The sequence below is a fragment of the Poecilia latipinna genome, unplaced genomic scaffold (genome assembly GCF_001443285.1).
Source record: "Poecilia latipinna isolate Pla-1442-1.1 unplaced genomic scaffold, P_latipinna-1.0 Scaffold73, whole genome shotgun sequence".
Lineage (NCBI taxonomy): Eukaryota > Metazoa > Chordata > Actinopteri > Cyprinodontiformes > Poeciliidae > Poecilia > Poecilia latipinna.
In genome coordinates, this window is record NW_015112689.1 from 568,395 (window position 1) to 577,479 (window position 9,085).

The following is a 9,085-nucleotide window of genomic DNA, read 5'->3' on the forward strand; positions in this document are numbered from 1 at the left end:
TTGGTTTGAACAAAAGTATGTTTAATTAAATGCTGTTATTTTTAAAATCTCATCTGCCTCCATATTCAGATGTATTTAACATGCTAGATGTGGTGTTCAGTTTATTCACAGTTATTTAAACAGAAACTCCTGGATGGAGGCGGTGCACCACTAATTGTCTTCCTGTGGGAAACATACTAAGAACAGAACATGTAAGTTGTTACAAGTCAGAGTTGCTTCCTTTCAGAAGACTGTACGATTAAATATAATTACATTTTGTTAGAATTATTTTTGTTGTTTCGGTTTTTTACTTTTTACATCAGTCACTTTTATTGACTTGAATTACTTCCTATTCTCTCTATGTGTTTTCTACAGGAAGATAATTGGGAACACACCACCTCCTACATCCATTGTCCATAGCAAATTCTGTAAATAACCATCCAAAGAAAAAGTAACATAAATCATAATGAAGTTTTTGACATTGGAGTATTTTAAAGAAACCTGGTATAATCATGGACCGTCAGGAAAGCTGTTAGCTGTTGTTTCTGGCACCGAGTAAAATGTTCTTTTATGTCTTAATATATCAAAACATTAACTAGTTGTAGGTAAGACATAAACTCGTCATGAACTTTAAAGAGAACCTCAATGCAAAAACTCTGAACTGCCCCTTTACCGTGACTTGAAACAATGAGCAAATGAATGATTCAGATTCATGCTAATTTAAGAGAGGAAACTGCTGCATGACAAATAAACTAAAACCAGCAGAGCAACCGGTTTGATTTACTGAAGACATTCGGCAAAGTTATAATCCCAGATCAAAGCTGAAGTCCTCGACGCCACGATGACATCATCACCGCTCCTTGTATCTAAGCCGAGGCAAGGCTGCAGGAGGCTGTGGGAGAGTCTGGCTAGAAAAGATCAGTTGATACATTTCCCAGAGACTGATAAGACAAGCAGTTTATACAACTCCTCATTGTCCAGTGCCCAAGGTCACTAATTCCCTGTGTGTGACCGAGGCCTGGATAATGAGTCACTGTGAGGTCGGAGTGTCTTTCCGCTGCACCGCGCGAGGCACAGAGGAGAACAAAGCAGAGTTTCTCCATCTAAACATGATAATCACCTGTTAGAAAAAACACATTTCACTCAACTTTTTCAGTTAGAACCTCATATAAATGTGAACTTTCTAAAACCATTAAAAAAATAAAATAAAATCCTGTAATAGTGATGTAAAAAAAAAAAAGCATCACTATTTGATGAATTCCACTAAACAAGAGGGGTGTAACAATGTACGCAGCTCACGAGATGACACAGCGCACAAAGTAGCTAGATATAATAATCTAGATACAATTTATTCAATAAGATGATTGCTAACATGCACCACTAGCTTGGCGCAGCAGGATAGTTCAGATTAGAGTCTGCTGCTAGCGTCGTCAGCGCTGATTGTTAGCCACTCCCGATATTTTCACAGTACTTACAAATCATTTACGTGTTTCCTGTTGCTTTGTCCCTGCCACACAGACCATTTAAAGTTTTGCTAATAAAACTGGCTATTTGCATCCAGCCCAACAATAGCTCTTTGTTTGTCGTCTGTCTCAAAGCGAAAGTTCAGCCCAAGAACTTCTTCCTTTCTTCCTTCAAAATAATAGTCAATGATAAAAGCTTGATAAAAATAGCACCAAAGAGCTGAAACATTTCCAATTGTTTCCAATCTGGTCATGTTACAATTGTTTGTTGTTTTTGTTTGCACAGCTAGAGCGGGACAGAGAACATAAAACATACAAGTGAGAACACGGTCGCTCGCCCGAGTGACAGATTTGTTTGTGGGACCTTCATGTCACAGCAGCTTGTCTCGATTCCTCTGGCAGCCACAGCGTGTTTGGGTGTGGGTTTCCTATTGATTACCTGGCTGGGAGACGCAAGGGAGGAGGGGGGCGCAAAAAAAAAAAAAGAAGAAGAGACTAGGTTTGGGAGAATGTGTGCGGTGGAGGTTTTCTCAATCCTGGCAAGCTGTGGACAGCTGGACCAGCGGTTCGAGTTTCTCCTCAAAGCAAGGCTGAAATTTCAGCCCCTGAAAATCGAGGGTAATAAACCATTGGGGCTCTCAAAACTACCTCTCCGAGTGTTTTCCTTTCCCGCCCTTTTTTCTTCTTTTGCCCGTCCCAGTTTCTTAACCTCGTGCCAGCTGTAGTAGGGACTCTGGAAACAAGTTTGACTCCAAACACGGTCAAATGGTTAAGAACTCAGATAGCATGTTTGCTGAATCAGCGCGAGCGGTTTATTAGCCGTTCCAGACGCAGCGCGGTTCACATGGTAGGGATTATTTGTTGACCACAGCGGCTTCTTCCTGATCTGAACTTAATCAGCCTGCAGTGTTTTTCAGTCCACCAAAAGGGGAAGTGAGAAGTGCTGATGAGACACTTGTGAAGCACCACTGTTGCAACTAGAGTGAGTAACAACAGGGTGAAGCAGAGATGATCGTGACAGAGGAAGTGGGAGCAGAATGGAGATGAGCCTAGCGTTGAATCACGGGGAAAGGCAAATCCTGTCTGTTCAGGTTGAACGTGTTCCACAGCAGCAGCAGGGTTAATCATCCTTCGTTTGTGGAGTTTGATTTAACCATTTGATTTTTGATTTACTTCTCAACACCATGGGGAAGCGTGATGACGGTGAAGCCCGTCTCAGGAAGAACTGTCCACTTGCTGTTTTAATTTTAACTATGATTTTGGTTTCTTGACACTAAAGTGAATCTTTGGGCTTTGATTTTGCATTTTGTTGTTCTACCAGTTGTATTTTGAGTGGATTATCGTTTGGTTAATTTGCTTCTTTCAGTAATCACTTTCCACTCTTTCTCAATTCATTCTGTGTCATTTTAGCCACTACACCTCCATGTCTTTGCATATTTTTCGCCACAGTTGCAGCGCATTCAGATAATTACCCTCACCTGTTCCTCAGGCCTGTAATTGTCACCTCGTTAATCGCTTGCCTCGGATTCTAGCTAATCCCATCCTGCTCCCTTTATAGCTACGTTCAGTCTGCTCATTCAGTGGTCCATAATGAACAGCACAGTTCAGACTCGGGTTATTTTACATGTGCTTTCCCAAACTGAAACAACCTGGGTCTGAATGGAAGAGTGACAGGTTAGCTATTTGGCACCCAAGCAGGCGGGAAGCGGCAAGACCCAATGTAACATCCAACAATCGACGAAGCGATCATTGAGCAGATCATGTTGTTGACGTTTTATTGACTCCAATTCCAAAATTGTTACGCTGCAGTTGATGTGCGCCACTCATAAGGAAAACGCAGCGTGGTGATGTCAGGTCTTCTTCGGGTCACTTCAGAGCTGCAGGCTGTTCATATTTGAGTCTGATGACAGCTGCATTAAAATTGAAATGTAACAATGCAAAACAAAAAAACCCCCAAAAAACCCAACTGTCTCAGCAAATAAACAAAAAAAAAAATCTGATGAGCAATAAGATCAGCAGTGTGAACGTGGCTTAAGGTCTCTTCCCAGACTGCTGTTACTGCAAGACAATTACATTATTTTACTATTGTATGATTCTTTATTCTTCCTCTAATCATTTCTCAGTGTTTCTCTCCTTGTGAGTCAAAGAAAATTTTCAAACATTTCAGTATCGTTAACCCCGAACGGTTATTAAGCTGGATGGAAAGTGATCCACAAAGTTCAGTGACGCTGTGGCTGATCCACTGATTCAAGAATACAAGTTTGTTGTGTGTAGCAAAAATATTAAAATGCTATAATGTCATCTTATCTTGTTCTTGTGAATCCAGCATCATGTATTATGTAGGTCCAATGAGCTTTGATGTTTAGTTTTGCCTGTACAAGCAGGCATAAAACAGCAGCTACACTTTGTATCTCACACAGAGTCACTACAAACTCCATGGAAAATTGCAACTTCAAAAAGTTATGAAGGAATTTCGTGGACACAGACTTTACAAGATCTATTTCTTCTGAGGTAAAACTAAAAAAAAAGGAAGTCAGTCATGGTCAGGATTAAAATCTGGTGTTCATATCATGTTGTGACATTGTTACCTCATCACAATTTGTCGCCTACTTACACAAATCTCCACCTGGGCACTTCAGTCCCCAACCGCAGCCCGACTCCTTCAATTTCCAATAAATGTTGTCTAATTGGACAAAAAGGTTCCTAATTTCACCTTCACTTTCTGCTTTCATACACAACTCCTGACTGACGGCGCTATGGAAACAGTGGATGATTCATAAGAAGAGACAGACACACATCTCAGGAATCCTGACTTGCCTTTGCTGATTTTGTTTCCCATTTCTTTTAGGATATATTTTTTTAAAACACGTTGTTAGGACTGGATACATAGTTTTAAGGCCTAAAAGTACAAGAGTGACCGTCGGTTCAATAACTTTGTCCAGTACCAAATTTTCCACCATACCTTCTGGAGAATTATTCATTTCTTTCGTTTTCCGATAAATGTTGAATTGAGAAATTTTGTCATTTATTCTTTCAAAGTATTTAATCTACTTTGCTCATCTGTTTCCATCTGCTGCTTTGTTTTATTTTCAGCATCTTTGTAGAAATGTCATGTCAGGTTAAATATGGTTGCGAGACAGTTTAGTCATTCTATACTTGTGGTTATGCTTTTCTCCTAACCTTTGATTTACAAACATGACGTCAGCTCAGATGTCCCATTAGCATTATTCAGATTTTATCTGTTCCTCTGTGGCAAAAAGATAACCTCTACATAGAAGCAGCGAAGCAGGCCCAAACCATAATGACACCACAACAAAGTTTCTCTGACGACAAACTGCATTTTATGTAATGCAACATCGTTGATCATCTACACTTTCTGCCTTTCTCCAGCTTTAACAGATCTTGTTTGAACTGCGTATTAGCTGACGTCTTAACTTTTGGGTTTTGTTTTTAGAAATAGACTACTTACTAAAAGTTGGAGACGTTCAGCTTTCACTTCGACATTGTGAGAACGAGACAACACCTCACGTCTGATCAACAGTACTTTGTGTCTGCAGGGCTTCAAACAGGATGTCCTCAGGTGGAAGTGGCCGCTGAGGTCATAGTGTCACATCTGTAGGCTGCAACGAAGATACAGAGACTGGGAGAGGCGTAGAAAAGGTCTGGAGGTGGACGTCCTTTGGCCACATCCCACGCTGTGAACAGTTCTCTTGTGGAACCGGATGATGAATGCCACTCAACTCATTTAAGAGAGGTCTTCCGTCTGGCCATTGGAAACTATTTACCTCAGCTTGTTCTAGGGCCCCTGACCGCACCACGAGGGAGCATTTACCCCGGATGAAGGACTGGTTGGTTCTGATGAAAGTCAGTTCACATCGAGTAGACAAGATGGCTGCCGGCGATGTATCAACTGCTGTTGTCTTTAAACAAGCTTTTGGTGTTGGTGGTGATACAGTGTTGACAAAACTGCCCTACATTTTGTGAATGGCACAGTGAGAAGCCAATACTGCCTGAATAATGTCATCATTCCTATGAGGCCTAATTTCATCAACGTAGACGACGATGCTGCAGCTCACTGAGGTCCCGGCTGCTGGACACAGCGGTACCTCGAATAAAGTGGCCTGACCTGAATCCCATCAGCTGGAATCAGATGGTTCAACAGGTACAGGCTCGCAACTCTGAACCTCGATGAACTTTCAAGAAAGACGGGACGCTAAGAAGGCAATAAGTCAACAGTTCCTACTCAAGGGCACATGATGTGTTTTTGCTGTTTATTTTGCTTCTGATTTGTAAGTAGTCAACTAATAGAGATTTGCTCATAAGTACGAAAGCTTTAGAACATCTTATCTAGAAGTAAACTTTCTTCAAGGTCCTAAAAAGTTGTACAAAAACGTGATGCAAATGTCCCCATTGATAATGGTTCCGTGATGCTATTTCCTGTGAGCCAGCGGTCAGTTTTATACCGACTCAACACGTCTGTAGTCCATTCCTCTGTATATCTTTTGAAACAAAAATCTGGTGCATCGCGATGAAAATCCCTCCGTAGATAAAAAGAACCTCTGTCTTTTCAGTCTGGAACTGAGATTATTGATTGCCGCAAATCTGAAACAATTTGTGCCTTAATGGTTGCATAAATGAGGTATGAGTCGTTGATCATTTGAGCAGAGGTTTCTCGGCCCAGCTGTCAGAAAGCAGAGCTTACCTCTTTCCTTACTCAGCAGAGAAGGAGGGGGGGGGGCGGAAAAAAACAGGCTCTTGTCTTTTCATTTCCTCGCTCTTTCTTCGTCCTAAAACTCCTCCCTCCTCCCCTTCCTCTGTGATGAATAGAAGGTATGAATTCTCCGCGGCCTCCCCGGGTTTCTCTCCGAGGCCCTCGAGCAGCTGAACAAACAACACGCTCTCGACTTAAAGGCGCAATCAAGAATTTATTGGAGCCGCGTACGGCTCGGGTGTATTTGTGTATAGTCCTGAAACATTTGAAAGGAAACACGGGAAAATAGGTTTTTGTCGAACGATCATACCTCAAATCCCGTTTTTTTTTTTTTTTTTGCAAGTCTGGAATTGTAAACAAACCTTCACCGAGGTCAGACGGAGCAAGTCAGAGGGCCATTTATGAAATGCCCGAGTAATGAATCTGAACGAACAGAGTCGTAATGTACAAGCTCAAATAAATCATAACATAAACAAAGACTCTGACTTGTCTCGGCTCCGTCTTTGAAACACAGGATACACACTCAGAGAGGAGGTGGTGGCAGTGGTTGTGGTGGGAAAGAAAAGGCAGTGTTGTTGGTCCTGTCTGGAGGGGTGGTCCTGGTCAAAAGTCAGACCCAGCTGTTGGGGGACTATTTATCCACACCGCAGCTCCAGTGGTTGTGGTGTTGGAGGGCTGGATGAGTTGGCTAGGCAGAGCATGAAACAGAGAGGGAGAAAGAGTCTGGTTGACAGGGGTGGGGGAGATGGATGAAGATGATGGGAAGCAGATGGAGGGTGTTTTCTTTTTTTTTCTTCTTTCTGTCTTTCGTTCCCCCCCCCGACTTCTTTTTTGCTTTGCTATCTACCCGTGACGCAGGTTGAGCTCACCAGGTGGATTGTGGGTAGGCTCTGTGAGCACATGCCCAAGTTTTTGAGGTTGTGGAATGATCACGATGGATTAGCTTTAAAGTTCGGTCCTGTGGTCGGTGGTTTGGTGCAAACACCAGGGTTCCTGCACATTTGTCATGTCAGAAGTCCAGACTTTTCCAAACTCTAATTTCCAGAGGGTTCGGTCCTTTTCTCAGCCAATTTGTAATAAATTAATGGGACGTTTTTCTATTAATTAATGCAAGAAAACTGTCCAGTGTTTGGGCTTTAAGGATGGATGGATGAATGGAAAACTTGATGAATGAAGTTAAGGACTTATGGATGGAGCAACAAATGGATGGACAGACAAACATGGGGGGATTGATATATAGATTAGTGAGTGATTAGATGGACGGATTGCTTAAAAAAAAGTAAATGAACTAAAGTTTAGAAATTCAAATATTTCTCCATATATTTTGTCTCCATACCAATCGACACCTTAGAAATACATGTAGGTTAAATTTCTTTAGAGATTTTGCTTCGTCTTTGGATGATTTCTTTTTATTTGAATAAGAAGATCATCTACCTTTTTGTTTGGATTGTTTGAACTAAATGAACATTTATTATTCCNAATGNCTACTGGCTTAAAACNACATTATTGAAATTGGGAGATTTTTTTTTTTTTGTAGATTAATCCAGTGCATTCTGTTTTGTTCTTGGACCAGTCAAAACACAAAATGCTATTATTTTAGCCTGTCTTGTCCCTGGTGACATTATCAATGCCAGTAGTAAACGACATCACATCACAGTGAATTGAAACAGCCTTTCTTCAGTTCGTTTGTCCTGCTTTAATCTCCTCGGTGCGGCGCTGGAAAAGTTTGAAAACTTACCTTGAAAAAAGCTTGAAAGTGATCGGATTGAACTTTACTGTGGGAAAAGCGTGAGAACCTTGAGCAACAAAGAAACTTGCTCTCTTTCCGCTGAGAGGACGGGCTGCAGCCGCTCTGGAGATGATGTGAAACACACAGTAGAACGCTGGAGGCCTGACAGCTCTTTAACAATCTGCAGGCTGTGTAATTCGACTGGTTCTCTCTCCCTCCCCCCCACACACACACTTCCAGCACCACCGCCACCCTCCAAACCGCCCCCATCCCATCTATCCATCCATCCACCCATCCATCCGCCCTCTGTGTGCTGCAGCAGCCAGAACATTCCTCACACATCTGGCCTCAGAGTCTTTCCCATACGCTCCCTCTCCCACCACTCTGAGCCACAATTACCCACAAGTCCTGTGTTCTCCTTTTCTCTTTTCTTTTTTTTGCCCCCCGAACCCCCCCCCCCCCCACCCTCTCCCCTCCACCCCCCGTCCTCAGTGCGAATCATAAAAGCAGCCCGAGCGCAGGCGTCATTTATGGTCATGATTTAGAAGGAAAGCGGCTTTCGAGGGTCTGCCGAGACGTGCCATGCACAAATGTGCTCTTTTACTTCAGCTGAAAGTGTGTTGCCAGGACTTATAAAAAAAGAAAACAAGACAAACATGATGAATTTGTTAACCGGTCTGATCTGCAACTCCTTCTTTAGATAGCTGTGTGCCTCTCGGGATCTTTACGCTGCTTTGAAGGGAGCTGAGTCAAGCAGGATTCAATAAACCAGAGTGGGGAACGAGCACAACTTGTGTTAATTCAGAGCTGCGAGGGGAGGGCTGCTTGCTTTTCACGCTGCTACAAGCTAAGTTTGCTCGAACACAGTTGGATCGTCTCGCGCTGCTTTTCTTGTTATGATTTCGTAGCCTGTTACCACTCATATTCTTGAAAGACATATTCAAATTTCACCCAACCGCATTGAGTTGCGGGTCACAATTGAGGTTCCTGATGAATTCGATTTATGCACCCAACAAATCAACCTTATTGAGGTTCAGTCATAGAGAGACTTTTCTGCCTCACACAGCATTTTGTGTCTTGACTGATTAGGAGACTACTGCTCTCTTTACCCAACTACAAACCTTTGTAAGTTTGTAGTTGGGTTACACAATTTCCATTTTCAGATGATCAACTGAACAGTGCTAACATTCACTTATTTTCTCT

At 42.3% G+C, this 9,085-nt stretch overlaps 1 long non-coding RNA gene across 1 annotated transcript; it reads right to left on the reverse strand.

The window, feature by feature from the left end:
- Positions 1–6,980, reverse strand: LOC106935906 (uncharacterized). The gene is made up of 2 exons (XR_001422003.1): positions 4,912–6,980; positions 1–3,352 (listed from the first exon to the last, which is right to left on the reverse strand). It is a non-coding gene; the product is annotated as an uncharacterized LOC106935906 (long non-coding RNA).
- Positions 6,981–9,085: the final 2,105 nt, after the last annotated feature.